At 31.8% G+C, this 20473-nt stretch overlaps 1 protein-coding gene across 1 annotated transcript in view; it reads left to right on the forward strand.

Moving 5' to 3' along the window:
- The first annotated feature begins 3628 nt into the window (after positions 1-3628).
- The window catches only part of LOC143196419 (short neuropeptide F), a 49616-nt gene continuing 32771 nt past the window's right edge, over positions 3629-20473 (forward strand). The window contains exon 1 of the mRNA XM_076404089.1: positions 3629-3775. The gene's annotated coding sequence lies outside the window, so the exon portion shown is untranslated. The remainder of the gene's footprint in view (positions 3776-20473) is intronic.

Raw genomic sequence — 20473 nt, forward strand, 5'->3', positions numbered from 1 at the left:
AGGTATATTTTAATACATACATTTTCATAAGATTATAATCAATTTGTAATTTATCATTCGATGTGTGTGTACAAACCATTTAAATTTGATTTTTAATAATAAAAAAATTGAAAATTTGAATTGATAAATCCTTTAAACGAATCAGCCCCTTCAAAAATAATTGTTTTAATTCAAGACAATCTATAGGATGTTCAAAAATTGTACAACATCAGTACAATATAAAATATCTTTGCAAAAATAAAGAAGTTTGATTTAAGGTAGACCTTCCTTGATCAAGATCGGTTTAATAGAAGTTAAAATCATTTTACTACATACAGCCATCAATATTTTAATGGAAGCTTTGAGTTTTGTATATGTACAAAATGGCTTCCCCATTTGCTAAGATCATATTTTATTATATGTTATAAAGTTATCATCTCAACCCAATTAATAATTAGTTTCATGACCCTGGACGAGATTTAATCTTGCGTTTTTCATTCTGATAATCAGTCTAAATCATTAGTAGTTTAATTTAATTAAGAGGGTACTGGGAGATTTTTTAAAACCAATATTTATTTCTCTTATTATAAATTATATAAATATCACATTTATTTTTTTGTTTCAATTGCAAAATTCCAATTTCATTGGACATTCGAGGACTAAAGACATTCGAATTAGTGTAATTTGTAATATTTTTTAATTCTCAAGTCTGTCGAATAACTACTTTATTTATGTTCAAAACAAACAATTGGTTGTTTATATTTTTCTGTTAGTTTCAATTGAATTACGTAAAATAAAGTTTATTGTGAGTGATATGAGCACTAAAAGATTGATCAGAATATGTCGGATATGGAATTAAAGTTGTTTAGGTTATGTTACTTACGTTATTACGAAATGGATTTTGTTTGCTTATGTTTAATTATAATACTTAATAATTTTTCCATTATTTAAAAAAATCATAAAACCAAAATGAATGTTTAAATAAATAAGCTGATTGTAAAACATTTTTCAATATGTTTCTTAAAATGCTTGAAAGTCCTTTAACTTTAATGTAAACTAGACGGCCCATTTTCATGATATTACTGTATATGAAACATATTTTTCGTTTTATACGTATACTTCATATAAATATGTTATTCCGTGCTACGGGTATCGCTCTGTAATACGTTACGAATAAAATAGTCCGATTGAAAACGATCTACGTGAAACAGTTCCAAAAACTATATCGGCACATCATGGGAAATTGTTGGAAAAACACAAGATATGGTTATGGAAGATTGTCTAGGCAGAGAGAAATATCGTGCTTACAATATTACTATATACACAGATACATTTAGTTCTTAGTCATTTTGATGTTATATGTCTGGTTCTGATCAGCATGCAGGTACATATTCATCTGTTTTAAAAGCATCTACGGAGAAACGTACTCTAATTTTAAGTTTTCAAACCTCGCAATATAGTTTCTTTGAAAAATGTATGTTCTTTGTACTTGCTTCTAATTCTTTTTAAATATTCTAATGTTGGTTATGTAATTGCTGATTCAAATATTTAACTTGTAGCAATATTTTCGTTTTCTATAGGTTAAATGAAATGATTGTGATTGTACACGCGCTATGTATTTCAATTCAATTATCGATGTAGATTTTAATGAAAAACTATTAAAATTACATTTAGGAATTTCATCTTGGTTAAACAATAATATTCCACATTTGGGTCCAAAATCAATGATTTTTGGTTAGAAATGCCATAAATAAACCTAATTGCTCGAAAGCTAGACGTAAGAAATTAACAGGTCAACTGAAAAGTTCCCGGCCTACCATAGTAAAATAATTTTTTTTGGCAAAATTAGTTTTTTTTATTCAACATAATTCCCTTCAAGCGTTATACACTGATTATAGCGACCCTCCAACTTTCCGATACTATTTTTGTAGTACGATCTGTCTTTTGCTTCAACATAGACCTCAGTTTCGGCGATCACCTCTTCATTCGACGAAAATGTCTTCCTAGTTAGCATTCTTTTGAGATCTGAGAACAGGAAATAGTCGCTGGGGGCCAGATCTGGAGAATACGGTAGATCAGGAAGCAATTCGAAGCCCAATTCATGGATTTTTGCCATCGTTTTCACTGACTTGTGACACGGTGTATTGTCTTGGTGAAGCATCACTTTCTTTGTCTTCAAATGCGGCCGTTTTTCCGCGATTTCGCCCTTCAAACGGCCCAATAACGCTATGTAATAGTCGCTGTTGATGGTCTTTCCTTTTTAAGGTAGCCAATGAAAATTATTCCATGCGCATACCAAATTACAGACGAAGACGAATTTTTTTTTGGACAAAAGTGAGCTGGCGCGGCGCCCACTTTGCACAGAGCTTTCTCATACCCAAATATTCGTGAATAATATGATGTACATATTCAGTTGATATCTTTAGAGTGTCTGATATTTCGTTCAATTTCAATTTACGGTCATTAAAAATCATTTTGTGGATTTTTTTTATGTTTTTGTCGGTAACAACCTCTTTTGGGCGTCCACTGCGTTCACCGTCTTCGGTGCTCATTTCACCACGTCTAAATTTAGCATACCAATGCGTAACGGTTGATTTTCCTGGGGCAATATGCGGAAACTCGGCATCAAGCCAATTTTTTGCTTCAACTGTATTTTTTACCTTCAAAAAGCAATATTTTATCAACACGCGAAATTTTTTTATTAATTTTTTTCATAATAACAAATGTTGCTTCACTCAAAATATTATAATTCACAAAATAATGATCCGACAGGTGTCAAATTTATACACGCATCTTTTGAGGGTTAGGGCTAACTAAGAAACATATGGATTATCTATGTGTCAGGCCAGGGACTTTTCAGTTGACCTTTATAAGGGTTTCCTAAAGTTTATAATTGTTAACTTTAAAAACGGTTTCTCGGCTAGAGCCGAATCACTTGGAAAATAACCACTTGGAATATAACACTCATATTATAATTTGGCATTTAAATAAGGAGAATTTACCTTAAGTGCTACGAAAATAACGTCATAACCACAAATTTCCTTACAATTATACACAATAATAGAAAAGCAACAAATATAACTTTGAAGTTTTAAGAAAAAAAAAAAAGAAAAGGAATCTGAAAACTTTTGACCTAGGACCCCCTGGTTATTCTAAAGCGCAAAATATGAATATGGGTGTGTCCATTTAAGTTCCCATTCTATATTTCTACATTTTCTACCTAATTCCAGGACGACAAAATGATATATGGCTAGCGATATCCGTTAAAAAAACCACGCACCCTCTATAAACATAGTTTTTTTTTCGTTTCATATACAAGAACCTATTTTCATGTAATAATATTTTAAAATGCGATATTTAGAGGAAAAAATGATAAATACACCAATAAAAGATTTTATATCAATAAACTATAAACAATTGAAAACGTCGATCCATTTCTTTGCCAGTGTTTCATCAGTATTACGGCTAATTGACCTGTTCGCGTTGATGAATTGTTGTCAGAAGGAGGGTGGCTTAAAACGCGATCAATCCTCGCGCCCATCCAGCCAATCAAACGGACAACAAACTAGTTTTCGGAAAAGTGTTACGGCTCGCGATCGGACCGATCTCCCACGCAGCCGTTCTATCGTACATGCGTGCCAAAAAAGGCGGTAAAACAACTTGGACAGCGAATATATAAGGGTTGTCGTGTCGGGTGAATACACAATTCGTGCGGTATTCAACAGGTATACCGAGTAGTAGCATCAACACGGTGACTGTGACCAGAAATTGAACGGTTTAACTACACTACACCACAGTAAGTTTTACCTTTTGATTTTTTTCTCTAAGTTTCAACTGCTAGAAGGCAGAAAAAAAGTTTTAGCTAGTGTAATATGAATCATATTTTTGATATATTGTTTATCTTCAATCAAATAAAATAAATATGTTATTTTTAAAGTAAGTGATAAAATTTAAAAGCGCGATATTGCATTCACATTAGATTATTTTTTAGTTAATTTGAATTCCCAAATTATGAATAAGTCCTACTTAGCATATTGTGAATTACATTTTAACTCATATTCTCTAACACCTTATCAAATAATTATGTCCAAAACAAACACATATAAAGTGTGAAATATTACAAATTCTAAATAAATTAAAATAAATATTTCAAAAACTGAATTTCACTATAATAGTGGTGAAATTCTTTGAAGGAAAGGATGTGATGTCAGTTTTTCATTAAGAAAAAATGTATATGCAAACTTCGTGAACAATTAATATTTCATTTTATTGCTATTTATTTTTTTATAATTGTATATCTACAAATATCGACGTTTAATCCTTATTTCTTTAAATTTTTGTAGTTATTTTCGAACACTTTTAATATTCTATATTTGTTGGAGATAATTTTGATTGTAATTCATATTAATTATACAGTTTATTAAATAATAATTTATTTCCACATCATGTAAAATGTTATTAATTTACTTGATTTTTGCTTTTAATTTTTATTCTTTTCCCAAAAAAAAATTTATTAAAGCAATTTGAGCCATATTTTTTATTTCATTATTAATATTAAAAAACAGGCGATAAAAACTAACAATGAGTTAACTAAAAGTTAATATCACACTTAATTTTTTATGTCAGTTTCAATTCCCTTACCAGAAAATATATTCTAACCAGCATAACTTATTTTGATTGCATTACTAAATGTCAAATAGTAAAAATACTCATTTTTGTCCAAAACAATTACAAGTTATAGTGAGATATTTACTTTTTCCATAAATTTCAGTACCCATATCAGGAAACAAATTTAACTGTTATAACATAACATTTAACTGTTTCATTTCTCTTGCCAGATAGTAAGTCGTTTAAATAAATGCTTATATATATATATATATATATATATATATATATATATATATAAATTTTTAGTTAACTACATACATAAAATATTTTTCAATATATCTATAAAAATAATTCAAAAAATTAACCTTTACCATTTAACATATAGTAGTAGTTTGTCATAATATTTATGTATATGAATGTCATTTCTTTTATACATATATATTTTAAACGGTTAAATAATTGGTTAGCTTTTGACAACTTTTTCAGTGGAATCGATTAACTGTTTTAAAAAAGCTCTTGCTCATTACACTGTTTTAGTAAAAAATAGAAAAGCACGACTGTCATAATGTGGTTTATTATGAGTTCTTTCCTCTAGGCAAAACTATCAACAAGAAATATTATTTAAGCATTATGCCTCACTTGCGTGAAGTGATTCATCTCAAAGGGTCCGAATTACAAGCCAATAACGCTTGGGTTTTTCATCATGATAATGCGTCTTAATTATAACTAGTGTAATTTAAATAACGCTTTGAAGATGCTATTCATTTTAAGACCCGAAAATATTTATTTATGTTCAAAATAAATTATGTAAATATCACATTTATTTTAGTTTGTTTCAATTTCCAGATCGATAAAGAAATTCCAATTGGTTAATTTAAATTCTATGTTAATTTTCAAGTATGTCAAACAAATACTTATTTATGTTCAAAACAAATGATTGCTTGTTTACATATTTAATTTTTTTCTATTCCGTCAATTCCTTTTTCCTCTGCTTCAATCCCAAGATAGGGAAATAAATAGTAACTAGAGTAATTTCAATCGCATCATGATGAGGTATACATAAAATATGTTTTAGTATGTGTGATTTAAAGAGCAATTCATCTATGTTTATTTTTTTGATATATTTATTCGAATTTATTGGATGTCGAGTTTAAATTGAATTGTATATAAATAATAATATATCGAAATTGATTTTGTTTGATTATATCTGGTTATATTATCATATTTTCGTTATCAAATATCGACGTTTAACAGTCAGTCAACTGAAATCGTACACAACGTATTTATTTTTGAATAATTTGGATATGCCATGTTCGCTTAAGGTAATTTTTATTATTTTTATTAATTATTAATTTTGCTTAAGGTAATTTATATATATAATGTAATTTGATGTTTTTATGCTGTTTTTTCTGTGCCTCATTCTTGTTAGTAGATGATATTGTTTAACGTGAGCCATTATATTCAGCATTAATCCTACTGACTTACTGATTGAACTGATCTGCTTAAAGATCATGGCTGGAATTGTTGTTCCTTGGAAGTAAGCCAGTAAGGTAAGCCCAATATTTAAGGTCATATGCTAGTTACTGTTACTGCTACTATAACGGCTGTTCGAATTCTATTAGGGTATAGCTGTAAAGTTTAATAAATTAACCCACATTATCAAAATAAAGTGAGTGATAAAACTAAGAGTGAAATATTATTTTGCTACTTTAATAAGGGTATAATATTTGTTTTTAATTGTATAGATTACACATTATTCTACGTATTCAATTGCTTTTGATATTTTTTATGGTATTTATTCTTTATAATAAAACTAATACACCGAGGACTAGGTTATTCGATATTAAAAACGTTAGTAAATATAGTAAATTACCATTAGCTGGGACGAATATAAACACCACCATAAGAAACGTGAGACGCACGAGTCCATTAAATTATCCATAAATATTTAACGTGTTGGTGCAGAATAATGCAAGTTACGGATCTGACACGCGAACCCCATGCCATGAATCAATATGACGTAATTTCCCCTCACCAAACGCCCATAACGTTATGGTTTTATTTGGAGAACTACAGTGCGATAGATACCAAATTTCAAACGGTGCTTGGAAATGTATGAGCTTGATTTTATTCCATACGTATCCATTCAAATTCGATAACTCTCTCTGGTTCGCCATTTTTTTGGCTTTTTGACGTAACGTCGTTTTGTTCGTTAGCTGGCGAGGAAAAGTTTTTCAACGCGAAATCAACATATCCGAAAGTGGAGAAGTCGGTTTAAGTTGAGCTTAGAAAGTTGGTAAAAGAGGATAAAGATAAAAACCGAAAAAGCAGGCCATAAGATGCTGGAAGTGTTAAAATCGTTTCGAAGTAAACGCATTTTTAGCAGTTAAAGATTACAATAGATCCCCATCTCAATTAAAAAATATTTTTTTCATTTAATAAATCCTGACAATTATTTGGTATCATTAATCTTTTTACAAAAACAACTATTTCAGTATCAGTCAAAAGAAATATAATAACATTAAATTATTATCGTTTTGAACAAATTGCTGTAATAGATTCACTATAACATAATGTAATATGAAACGATATGAATAAGAAGCTCATAAGAATTTAACATAATTTTTTTGCGTATATATCACAAAATTGGTGAAATTGGGTCTGCGGTTATATACTATTCCTAACTTCTTAAGTAGTCTTTATGTAAAGTTTTCGCTTAATTGTAGGTTTTAGCACTTCTTCTGAATGTATCGTTTAGAATGCTGTTTCAAGTACATTTGGGTTTTCCTACAGTTCTTCTTCCTATTATCTTATATGTTACCTATCTAATTTTATTTGCATACAATAGTCCATATTTTTCAGATAGCCTCGACAATCTAGTTATTGTCTCTATAAACATGTTACATTGATGTTTCATACTTGTATGTAAAAGTTGTTATATTTTTTTTTTGGAAAGGTGGCTTTAATTCCACAGCTTCGGTTTGAAATAAAAGGATTGCATGTAATTTTCAAAAAAAAATATTTTCAAATATAAATAAATATCGCAAAAAAAATATTTTCAGTGTGTTGAAAATGTGGGAAGCGTTACATTTTATTATATATATATATATATATATATATATATATATATATATATATATATATATATATATATATATATTATTTCTATTTGAAGGAGGAGGTGGTTTTAAGGTATCTTGGATTTAATAATTGTTATTTGATTTCAATATGTTAGAACTTGTTCGGACTTTTTGAATGTGGTGATTTCGACATAGAAGGTCAAGAACGTTCCGGCCAATCAAAAAAAATTGAAGACGATTATTTGAGAGCATTCCTTGATAGAACCGTCAATAGGAATCTCCATCGATTATCAAATAGGTCGGAACATGAGCAAAGACACAATAATACTGTTCTTCCGCATGAAAATGCTTAACCACATGTTGCAAAGACGGTGAAAACATACTTGGACAAACTAAAATGGGATATGTTACTTATTAGCCGCCATATTCTCCAAACCTTGCTCTTTCAACTTACAACTTGTTCCGACATATGAATCATGACATGGGAGCTTCACTTTTTTGAAAATACCAAAAAGTTGGCCATTCCTGGATAGCGTTAAAATATACATCGTTCTTTGCAGATGGAATCCGTAAATTATCTGAAAGATGGGAAAAAGCAGAGTACATCAATGAAAAATACTTTGAATAAAATACACTGCATCGATTTTTCACAATAAAACTTCAATTTAAAAAAGTCCTTTAAAACTAATCGGGTAAAGCGCAATATAGTTTTCGGGAAGAAAATTTGATATTTTTAAGAAACAAGTGATATCCTAAATATGATGCAATTGATCGAATGAATATGTAGAAGCTATTATTGAGTACGAATCAATTAGAAATAATAATTTTAATTTTAACGTCGAAGACCTTAGTTCGAAACCCATGTTAAACGATTGTTTCAGTCCAGATTAAGTTTAGTTAGTACGTAGGAATATGTAATATATGACAATATTTTAGCAACATCACTACATAGTATAAAACAAAGTCGCCTTTTCTGTCCCTATATCCCTATGTGCGCTTAAATCTTTAAAACTACGCAACGGATTTTGATGCGGTTTTTTTCAATAGATAGAGTGATTCAAGAGGAAGGTTTATATGTATAATACATGCATAATATACTAAGGCAACATTGCTAATTTTAGAGGTTTCTAACGTGATGTCGTAAATTAACCTATTTTTTTAGGCTTATTTAGCAATTAGCAAAAACGCTGCCTAACCCTACGAGTTAGATCAAATTAATGTACTACAGTATTGTACACCATAAAAAGGTCTACAAAAAAGTCCGCGATGGTATATGTTTATCTTTTAGGGATAACCCACATTAACCATTTTTATTGTTTACTTTTTACGTGAGAAAATGGCTTATTTACGAAGCTATTTTAAGCAATACGGCATTAATCCTTATCGAATTAAGTACCTTAAATACAGTATGCAATTAATATAGATCAATATGGTTCCTTACAGCATGTAAATTAAACAAATATTTTCGGAGATATTACAAATTTAAAATTTGCGTTTAAAAATATGTAATGTAATAAAAATTGTATGAATTTAGATATTCCAAAGATAGCAGAAAATCTTCATAGTAAGTGTAGGGGAAGAGGAATTGTTTTACTCCAAATTTAATGCGTGCAGGCCAAGGGCAGTAATGAATGAACCAAAAATACTGGATCGATTTTAATCATGTTTTCATTGAGTGACATAGGCATATATATTTTATGCCCGTGCAAAGTCGGAGCGGGCCGCTAAGTTTTTATATACAGCGTTCATATTTTTTCTGTAATGTATTTAATTTAGTATCAGCATTGCACCCGTGCGAAGCCGGGGCGGGTCGCTAGTTGACAATATTAGCTTTGAATTAAATCCTTTTTTAATATCAATTTATATGGTTCAATATATTTCGTAAACTATATTTCTTATAAATATTTTTCTATTCAATTAGTCATATAAAATGTAATTGCTTTTCTGTGCTATTCTGTACTTAAACAAAAAGTAAAAAGAGAACGAGCCAGATCCTGACCATCTATATACCAATTTACATGGCAAAAATATCTGCACAACATCGCTTTTTCGTCATCCTCTGTTTTTCTTTATTTTTACGCTCAGGGTGGCCTCCAGAGTGTCCAATTATGCAGGACTTGAAGTGAATTCAACCCTCATATGTTATATTTCCTTCCTTACTGTTTTAAGATTTAATACACACTGAAGAACATGAGGTTAAAAATGCTTTTAAAATATGAGAATGGGTGGGTACAGTTAAAATAAAGCATACTTTACGTTTATTATTAACATCGAATTATAACACACTGGATTATTTTAAATGTATATTTATTTTTCTTCCCTCATTAGAGATTTATCAAACGATGAGATCAGAAAGAAATCTCATTTATTATAAATATCTAATTTTGGACATTATTTTTTAATTAGTGAAACGCTAAATACAATTCATCCCACTTTTCTTTGACACAATTAGAAAGGAATGGCCCACAAAAGGAAACAATGTTAAATATTTACTAAACAAATAATAAGCGTTATGATTTAATTATTAGGTTGACAGGAATGTAATTTCGGCTCTATAGTGTGGGACGAATAATTTTTTACAGACAGTTTTGGGCAATTGTGGCCTAAAAGTGACCGTTGTGAAAATTTAAGCCATTTATATTTTTTTTTGCGAGAAACCCATTTTTATCTTGAATTTTAGGTAAACACATAATTGTTGGATTCTAAATAAGCACAACAAAAGTGACTAATCTGGTACTATTATATACTATAAATCATATGGAACATTATTTGAACGTTTTAATTTCATTTGTAACAAAAAGTCAGTTGTATTATTTTTTATGACAAGATGCCTTGTCATAGGATATTAGTTCTTCGTGATTTTTTATAAAAAAAATTAATTAATTCCATTTAGCATTCACCTTATTCATTTGATTTAGTTCCGTGAGTCCTCTGTTTATTCTCTGAATTCAAAATTCGCTTTCAAGTTATCCTTTTATATCGATTTGGAACATTAAGCTTGAATCGAATGTCACTCCAGATATTGAGGTTAATCGGAAACTAAAACAAAATATCGCCATAAATGCATTGTATCCTAGGGTACTGATAAATAAACCGTTAGAATTATACGTTAGTTAAGTGGTTTAAAATAAAATAAGGTAACATATATATGAGGATGTCACGTCTTAATCATTATGAGGAAAGACAAGTTTTCATGTTTAATTCTCGCTCCTGTCCATTTTGATTGCAGCAAAGATTTAAAATAATTTCATTTAATATATAGGTTTGTAAATTAGTTTTAAATTATTTTTTAATTAATATTTTTGGGAAAAATGAGTACATCATAAAATATATTCATATTTAAGAATTGTCCATCGATAGCCGCTACTTTTTCCCAACTTTCGACAATTTTCAGATGTCATTTCGGAAGAACTTGTATTTTATGAGGCTATCCATGTATTTTATGGTATCTATACAGGGGCAGTGCTGGTCAGACAGGTCACAACTCATATGTTAGAGCAAGCAGTAATCAGAGGAATCAAGGTTTGGATAATACGGCCTGTCACATCATTATATTTTTTTTGTGCAACATGTGGTCAAACGTTGTCATGCTTAGGAATAACATTAATGGGTTTTTGTTGTATTCAGGTTATTCTTCATGCAGTACTCGGCTCACCATTATATTATTTATAGTCTATAGATATCCTCATTGATGGTTGCACCGAGGAATGCCTCGTCGTCTCAATTTTTCTTTGGCTGTCCAGAACGTTCTTTGTCTTCGGTAACGAAATTACCACTTTTAAAACATCGAAATCAGTATTCACATATTGAAAGAGATAGAGCATGGCTTCCATAAGCTTCACACAGTATTCGATGTCCTGCAACTGCCTATTTCTTCCGATGCGATTTAATACACAGTATAGGTCATGTACGTGGTACGTATAGTTTGTTCAAAGTTATTTTGCACTTACGCCATTTCAATTTGTGACATCAAACCGTCGCGATGTTGCCGCATCAACTCTGAGTTTTAGTTCAGTTTAGCTTTGACATACAACAAAAGTCCAATCTAAATAAAATAATTGAACGAAAATGTTATCAAATATAATTTATTTTGACATTATAGTACATCTAAAAACTACAGTTTTTATACCGCCACAATAGTTTATAGGTTAGAGTTATAACCTCTTATCACTATTGTTTTCAAGAATTTTGAACGTCAGAACGTCATACGTCAGACAACCGGATAACTTTGACAGGCTCATTCGTTTGCGTGTTCGAATTATTCAGGCAGCATTGTGTCTCTTTTTAACTGGAGTAAAATGAGAAGAAAAATATTGTCTGATTCTGAAACGAATTTACAAATTAATCATCAAACATCTTGATGACGTATGTATGGAAAAACTTTGAATCGCCTATATAGTTTATAGACCAATAAAAAGTTTCGGTTTTTTTCATATACTATTATTTGTGGTTGTTTATTAATCGTATTTTATATATAAAAATATATTGATTAAAACATCTAGGAGTAGCGATGTGATTTGAGTGGTTAAATTGAATTAAGTATCATCAGCCATCGAGTATTATTAGAAACGTATGGTTAGGTTTTAAAAAGAGGTAATACATTTCTGGATTAAAAGGGAAACTTGCTGTCATTGATAAAATCAATTACATTCTATTATATACAAAAAGCTTTGAATTTAGGAGAAAAGAATGGCGGTAACATTATTTATACAACGTAGCAACCAACAAAAGAACATATTAAATAAAAAACGGAATAAACTAATATCAGCCCATCGTAAATACGTTCAACTGTTTACCCGTCGACTGGCACGTCTCGATCAGCGCCACCTACGATACGAACTAATAACGACAATAAGTGAATTTCTTTGCGGCCGGCTGGCATATACCGATCCGGGCGGTTGATAATGGTGGTGCGAATAAGGCGATCGTCATCTGTTCACCGCAAGACAAACGCAATTAAGGGGGACCGTAGCGCCGCCGAGCGGCGAAGATTCGAAAACAAATATTGTCGTGTCGAAATTAAGTTATGGGAGACGTGAGTCAGAAGTCAATTTAAGAGTTAGCCGGGCGCCACTCGATTAAGGAATGATTGATTTTGTTTGGGGCCCTAAACAGAAACATTTCGAGGGTTTTGTTGAGGGGCTTGCGATGATCGCAGGCCGATTTGGCGTGGGCAGTGGAACAGCAACACCTTAACAGAATTAATTAACTCGCTGACAGGTTGGGGAGGAAATGGTGGATGTTGTTTTTGAATTTTTTAACCTTGTCATTTCGAATAAAGTTGTCAAGAATAGATTTTTTAATACGTTTAAAATTAAGAGGTCGTGCCTTCTATCATGGGGTATTTTGCAAATTTTTATCCACTACAATGTTGAATTTCATAATCTTTTGGAGCTATTAGTTAGTTTTTGGAGTGTTTGGTCTCCTTTGCGTGGGTTTATATCAAGATGCTTTATTGCTTTTGACGAGCAGTTCATCTGACTACCACTGAAACTAATATTTAGAGTACTAAATATAATATATAACCATGGATACAAATATTTATTACAACACACCTATTACACAGTTAGAGTTACATGTACTTTTTTTGTTGTTTTTTGCATTTATTTGAGCTTTACTAGCTCAGCTCACATCGGTCAATCGGTGATATTTTCTTCCTCCGTTTCAATAATTTTTATTCCAAGTCTCATAACCTAAAAGCATGTTAATATATAACCAGGTAAACAGTATTCATCATATTGGACATTTTTATCTACATTCTCTTGGCTTCATCTATTTTCTTTTGTATGTATATCGACTGTGTAGAAGTAGATGTATATTTTAGTGATTTATTTATTAACAATTCTTTTATTGTAAACTCTAAGGAATCATTCGGGATGGTCTATATGTAAAAAAATAATTAATAATTTGACGAGTTGTTATATTCATTGGTCTTTAATATGATTCTACAAATTTCTCGTTTTATGTGATGATGCATATATACTGATTATATTCGGTGATAGAAATGTTGATGCTTCGTATAATTTTCTTAGACAGTCGTATAATCTCATAATTAATGACGAATGAAATTGTTTTCGAGGGTTTTGTTGAGGGGCTTGCGATGATCGCAGGCCGATTTGGCGTGGGCAGTGGAACAGCAACACCTTAGCAGAATTAAATAACTCTCTGACGGGTTGGGGAGAAAATGGTGGATGTTGTTTTTGAATTTTTTAACTTTGTCATTTCGAATGAAGTGATCAACAATAGGTTTTTTAATACGCTTAAAACTAAGAGGTCGTGCCTTCTATAATGGGGTATTTTGCAAATTTTTGTCCACTACAGTGTTAAATTTTATAATCTTTTAGAGCTACAAGTTAGTTTATGGAGTGTTTGGTCTCCTTTGCGTGGGTTTATATCATGATGCTTTATTGCTTTTGACGGGCAGTTGATCTGACTACCACTGAAACTGATAAACTATTACAAAATTACAGTTACATGTACTTTTTTTGTTGTTTTTTGCATTTATTTAAACTTTACTAGCTCAGCTCACATCGGTCAATCGGTGATAATTTCTTCCTCTGTTTCAATAATTTTTATTCCAAGTCTCATAACCTAAAAGCATATTAATATATAACCAGGTAAACAGTATTCATCATATTGGACATTTTTATTTTACACTCTCTTGGCTTCATCTATTTTCTTTTGTATGTATATCGACCGTGTAGAAGTAGATGTATATTTTAATGACTTATTTATTAACAACTCTTTTATTGTAAACTCTAAGGAATCATTCGGAACGGTCTATATATAAAAACATAATTAATAATTTGACGAGTTGTTATATTCATTGGCCTTTAATATGATTCTACAAATTTCTCGTTTTATATGATGATGCATATATACTGATTATATTCGGTGATAGAAATGTTGATGCTTCGTATAATTTTCTTAGACAGTCGTATAATCTCATAATTAATGACGAACGAAATTGTTTTCGATGACGAAAACAGATATATTAATTTAGATTTGTTTTGTTGGTAATTTAACTTTTTGTATATGTCACAAAATTATATTATTATTTTTGTATTGTTTGGGCTCGGCACCGACTTCAAAGTGTCAGTTGGTAATAGTTAAAATAATATTGTACATAGTTTTAGGTAGGTATTAAGCTAAATTGTGTGTATATAATGGAATATAAAATACGTTTACTAGATAGGTTAAATAAAATTTTGTTCATTTTTATTTAGTTATTACAACGATTATTAAGTACATTCAGGCTCCGGGGTCCGCTATCTAGCCTAGGAGATTTGACAAATGTTCTAACTAAACAACAACAAAAATTTATTGTCCCCGACGGGACTCGAACCCGCAGCCTCCGTTTGGGAACTAAACGCTTTAACTATTACATCATGAAAGCAATTGTCCACAATATTTCTACGAGGTCTTATATGATATAGTTAGCAATGAAAAAACAAACTGAATGGCTTTTGCACTGAACGATTTTCCGTCATGTCAACTCTGGTTCTCAAATATCTGATTATTTTAGATAAATTGATGGATAAATCGGCGAACATACATAAAAAAATATACAGAAACTCCTTCTTTTTCGAAGTCGGTTAAAAAAGAAGATCAAACTAACGCACAATAATTTTCACATTGTTTCTACATTAGTTTTTTCCAATTTGTTCAAACACTAGTGATTATACAATAAGATATCAAAGAATCAAGTGTCTTGGTGTTACGCTATGACCATCTATAAAATGCGAATACATCAATGCTCATTATATGAGTGAATTCTCTATATATAGAAAGGTCAGATTAGCTCCTCTTGTTCTAAAACAATTAGTCATCATTAATCAAAACTCTTTTAACTTTTCTAACTGTTTTCGGCTCCACAATATCGTATAATTTACTTTTAGCCCGCAAAGTTTTTCCCAACTAAAGATTAAAGCACAGCCACCGCCTACCAGATAACGATACGCTGTCAGAAAGAATATTTTAGCCAATGTTAACTCAACGTTAAACCATGAAATTAACTGTGAATCTTTCTACCAGAAAATTCCGATCATTGTCGTTCCAGGCAGTTTATGGAGATGGATATTTTGGTTTTAATATAATACCGTTAATATTGATTGAACAAGTTAGGATTTCTTTTTCAATAATATTATCGATATTGCGTAATATATACCAGGAGTGTCGCTAATCACTTTCAAGTTTTCGTAACAGACTTGTCTTGCTATAACTCTGCAATGTTATGATTTCATACATGTGTGTGTTATTTTATTCTATTGATATTATCCTGAAAACTACACCAGCTACGTTCTACCAGTTTTTGCGCAGTGCTCGGATTGAAGGCATCAATTATATTTGATAGAGATTTCGTTAATGGTTTCATCGAGTAATACCTTCAAATCCTCGTCTTCAAGATTTGTTTGGCTATTCTACGCTATTTGTCTTTGACGTCAAAATCACCACTCTTAAAATATCGAGCATGGTTTCCATAAGTTTCATACATCATTCGATACCCTTTTGTAGTCTATTTCTTCAATCTAAAGTAAAAAGTAGAACTTCCTGCAAGTGGCTGCCCGGTTGGTTATTCGTTATCAATTTCAGATATTTCAATGCACTGAAAAAATGTTTTGTTCACCCTTCGACGAAGTGACACATACTGAATAGTGAGGCTTTAAGATGAAGTTGGTTACAAATGTACTCAACGACATAATATAATACACTGTAACACCATTAATTGTCAAAACTACATAAGTTATATTCCACCAAAAAAACAGTGTTATATATTTATAATTTATTTAATAGGTCGAGACCCATTTATGTTTCATAAAAAAGCAGCTGAAAGTCATCGTTTACTGGTAGAAGTGGTGAGAATGCTCCCACCATAAGAATATAAAGATACTTTCGACAATTCAAATAAGGCGATTTCAACGTTAAAGCCAAAGAACGTACCAAAAGCCTGAAATTGCATGATTTATTTTATACTGAAACCTAGAGAAACCGTTCGATCGATACCGATAATAAATGATCCATGTGAAGTATTGATCGAAAAACGTCCAAAATATAGGATTTGGCACTGTAATGGCGAGTGGTCTCAAACTGTAAAATCAGTCAAAGCAGTATAAAAATTATTTGGATGGAAAAGTTCATCGTACCCTCCGTACTCTTCAGATCTGAGCTCCATCCGACCGCTACCTTAAAATTAGCCAGGTTAAAATATAGCTTGATTAATGGTTTAGCTCAAAGAAGGATCTGTACTCCTGGAATTGCTAACATTAATTGTCCTAGAGATGGATAAAATATATACAGAGTGTCTAAAATAAGTGCAAGTAACATTTAAACAGATATATTTAACAAAACCACAACATAACATGGACTTTTAGCAATGATATACAGACAGTTTCAAAGTGGCCTTCTCCCGCGGCAATATGCAGGTTTAAATGTGAATTGAAGTTTTTGGTAATGGCGCAGGTCTTCTGGTGGCAACTTTCGTGGAGTATAGGCCCTGACCTTTAAAATGAAATGTCGTAGTCTACCGGGTAGGGAGGTCATTCTGTCGACGTGGTGAAGTCCGGAAGAGAGTCGGCACCAACCTTCATTGCTTTTGCCTTATAGCCGGAGCGGAGTTGAAAAATCCAATTCGCATCGCCGTTTGCTGGTGAGCCCACGAAAGGACGGCAGATACAATATTGCAATGATACACTTCTTGATTGATTTTGACCCCTTGATGCACAAAACCAAGGAGATTTTGCTGACTGGCGCAAATTTCGACCCAGACCATGATGAACTACGGTTTTTGATGGTGCTCGACAATGGCCGACGTGCAAGGAACCTGAGCGGATCAGCTCCTGTCATTTTGGTGGCTGTGCGCTTGATCAACGGTGAACAGCTTCTCGTCCGTAAAGAGGATGCGCTCCCATCGCTGATGAGTGGCCCGACGTTTGAGTTGGTGACATCTTTCAAGTAGTACCCATTTGTTCTTATCTGTGAGGAGCTGAACTCTTTGGAGCTTGCACGTTTTGAGGTTGAGCTCCTTTTTGGCTATTTAATGAACGGACGATTTACTCATAACATCACATGGAATTTCTCAAATTTCGCTGCAGTAGCTTTTTGATGATCTTGCGGTTAGCAGAAGTGTTGGCGGTACACTCTCCACCACTTCCTGGATGCCGACCATCATGGCCAAATTCATTGAAAAGATCGATGGCTCGAGAAACGGATATGTAACATGGCAGCAGCGAACAATTTCATACTGTCATTTTGTCATTTTGCTTGGCGAAGCAGCTCCAAAATGGCAGTACGTTTGCTTTGCATCCAAAAAACATGACAAGATGAGTGCAGACAGTGGAAACTTAATACAATGGTACATAAATGCACGTAGAATTCGATGAAACAATATTAGTTTATTACGGTAGAATAAATTCCTGTTAGGATAAATAAAATGTTCATGCAGTTTTTTGGGACACCATGTAGAATTAAATGGTCAATACTTTGAATACATACAATCTTACTATTCATTGAAAATAACGGGTTTTCTTTAGTGACCTGGTATATTATGAAAGCGCAATACTCCTTAAACTTAAAGAACTATGCAAAATGGCACCTAAGACACTTTTCTTAATGAATCAACCCCCCCTACCTCTGCCCCTTATCGCAAATTTTTTAACAACGCAGATTGATATCTGCCGAACGTTCGTTCTTTGTTCCATTTTTCTCCTTCGTTAAAACATTAATTAATCCTGCTTCGAAATAATATAACACAATCATCGCGGATACGAAATGGATTTACATCTGAATTTTAAATAGTGTTTAATCCGAGGGGGGGCCGAAACAGTAGCGATTTCTTTTAATTATTCGCTTTTTTAGACACTTTGGCGAAGTCGCTTTTTAATTTAGCCAAGTTTTCGTTCTTTATTGCGAGGGAAAAGAAGGAATAAAATATCAGTTAATTAAAAAGGAAACCGTGGTTTTATTCGCAATTATGAGCAACAACATAAATGATTTGGTTGGTTATATCGGAGGTATGATGCGTACTTAATTAAAAACATTTCGGATATATGATTTTCAATTAGTTGTAGATAGGTGCAATGAAAATAAATATATTATAATTTTAGGAAAATGATTGCTTTACTTAATATACCTATAGAATGATTAGGGGAAATATGCACCGTTTTGTTCTATAACTTGTTGTCACTTTGAAGCTAATATTATTATGCCTCTTTCATGGAAGTGCTTCTATTGTAAAAAATCTGAGACAGTCGATTTATACAGTCATTTACACATCTCTTGAAGTGAACTTTTCACTAACAAAATCATCATTATTCAATCTATATATCTAGCCGGCGTTCGGTGAGAGAGTCTACTTCTCAACCAATATTTTGTTGTTGTCGCAGGACCTTCATTATTCTTCAATAAATCTTGCCACAGTTTGCAATCGGCCGCAGCTATTCTGGCCTCGATTAATGACAGTTACGATTTTTTAAATGGTTTTCCATGATCTTTATCCACGTCTTTTTCGTCCTCTACCTCCAAGATCGATTTCGCCACATTTCTGTGTCAGGAATTCGTTCCTATTTCATTCGAAAATTATGTCTAAACAATTGCAAACTGCGTTTCTGATTATGTTCCTCACTTTTGATTCTTGAATGCATGTTGAATTTATCTTAAGCATCTCACTTGGCCTCAGACCTCAGGCTTATAGACCTCACAACATAATATCCAAGTCTCTAAGCTATACAAAAGAATTCGCAAGATAAGCGTTTGAAAGAGACTGATTTTAAATTTTTTAAAAATATTTCTTTTTTTCCACATATTTTAGACAAGTGTTTCTTAATTTGTGTATGTGCATGGGAATCTGCAGTCTTATCTATGAACATTTTTAAATTAATAAATAATTGAATTAATACATCAAAAACAAATACAGAAAACATTAACTGGAATATTACAATTTTGTTACAAAAAAGCAGCAGCAATACATCGATACAGTATTTTTAATTTGTATATATCTTTTTCGGTGATAAATTAAAATATCCTAAATTTATTTCTGTGATTTTTTTTATTAAGGGGATTCTTGAAATTGTGCTCGCTATTCTAGAGGTCCGCGGACTAAATAATGTTAAGAAACGCTGTTTTAAAGAATTAAAAGCTGCCGCAGATTGATCGATTTGGTTTGTTACTTTAGGCGTAGATACTACTTAATTTCTCCTGTTTTACTGATCCCGAATACTTGAACTCCTATACATACTCTAACTGGATCCAGTCGAGAATTATAAAGCAGTTGTTAGTTGTCAATATTTTGTTTTTTTTTCTTTTTCCTGCTGTTCTAACTATATCACGAAAAATGCTAGGAATCTCAACATCTGTATCAGCAAATATTAAGGTTAAGGAGATTGTAGCAATTTATTATTGCCATGTTTGTTTTTAAAGATATTTCGCATAATTGCATCGACAACTATGTTAAGATGTAGTGGAGAAACAACATGCCTTATGGGAACACCGGTCCGTAAATGTTTATAAAATGAATTTGATAAATCATTTTGCAGTCGCGCATAGTTAATGGAACTACTGTAGAATGACTGAAGGACTCCGTTGACCAACAAAATGGGATGAAAATTATGGAGAGAAATTGAAAATAGTCGTTTGCTGTCAAGTCTGAGCTATAAAATTATATTGATGCGTAAAAACTTCCCAACTTCTGGAGGATCGCTATAGATATCTGTGGCCTGGCGTTGTTTTAATGAAAAGCAGACCCTATCCTATTTGGCTAAAGTTGGCTGCTTCTGGGCAATTGATTTCTTCCGACGGACCAATCTTTCCCA

The sequence above is a fragment of the Rhynchophorus ferrugineus genome, unplaced genomic scaffold (assembly GCF_030347505.1).
Source record: "Rhynchophorus ferrugineus isolate W39M unplaced genomic scaffold, kcgeb_rfMv2 rfM4, whole genome shotgun sequence".
In the NCBI taxonomy this organism is placed as follows: domain Eukaryota; kingdom Metazoa; phylum Arthropoda; class Insecta; order Coleoptera; family Curculionidae; genus Rhynchophorus; species Rhynchophorus ferrugineus.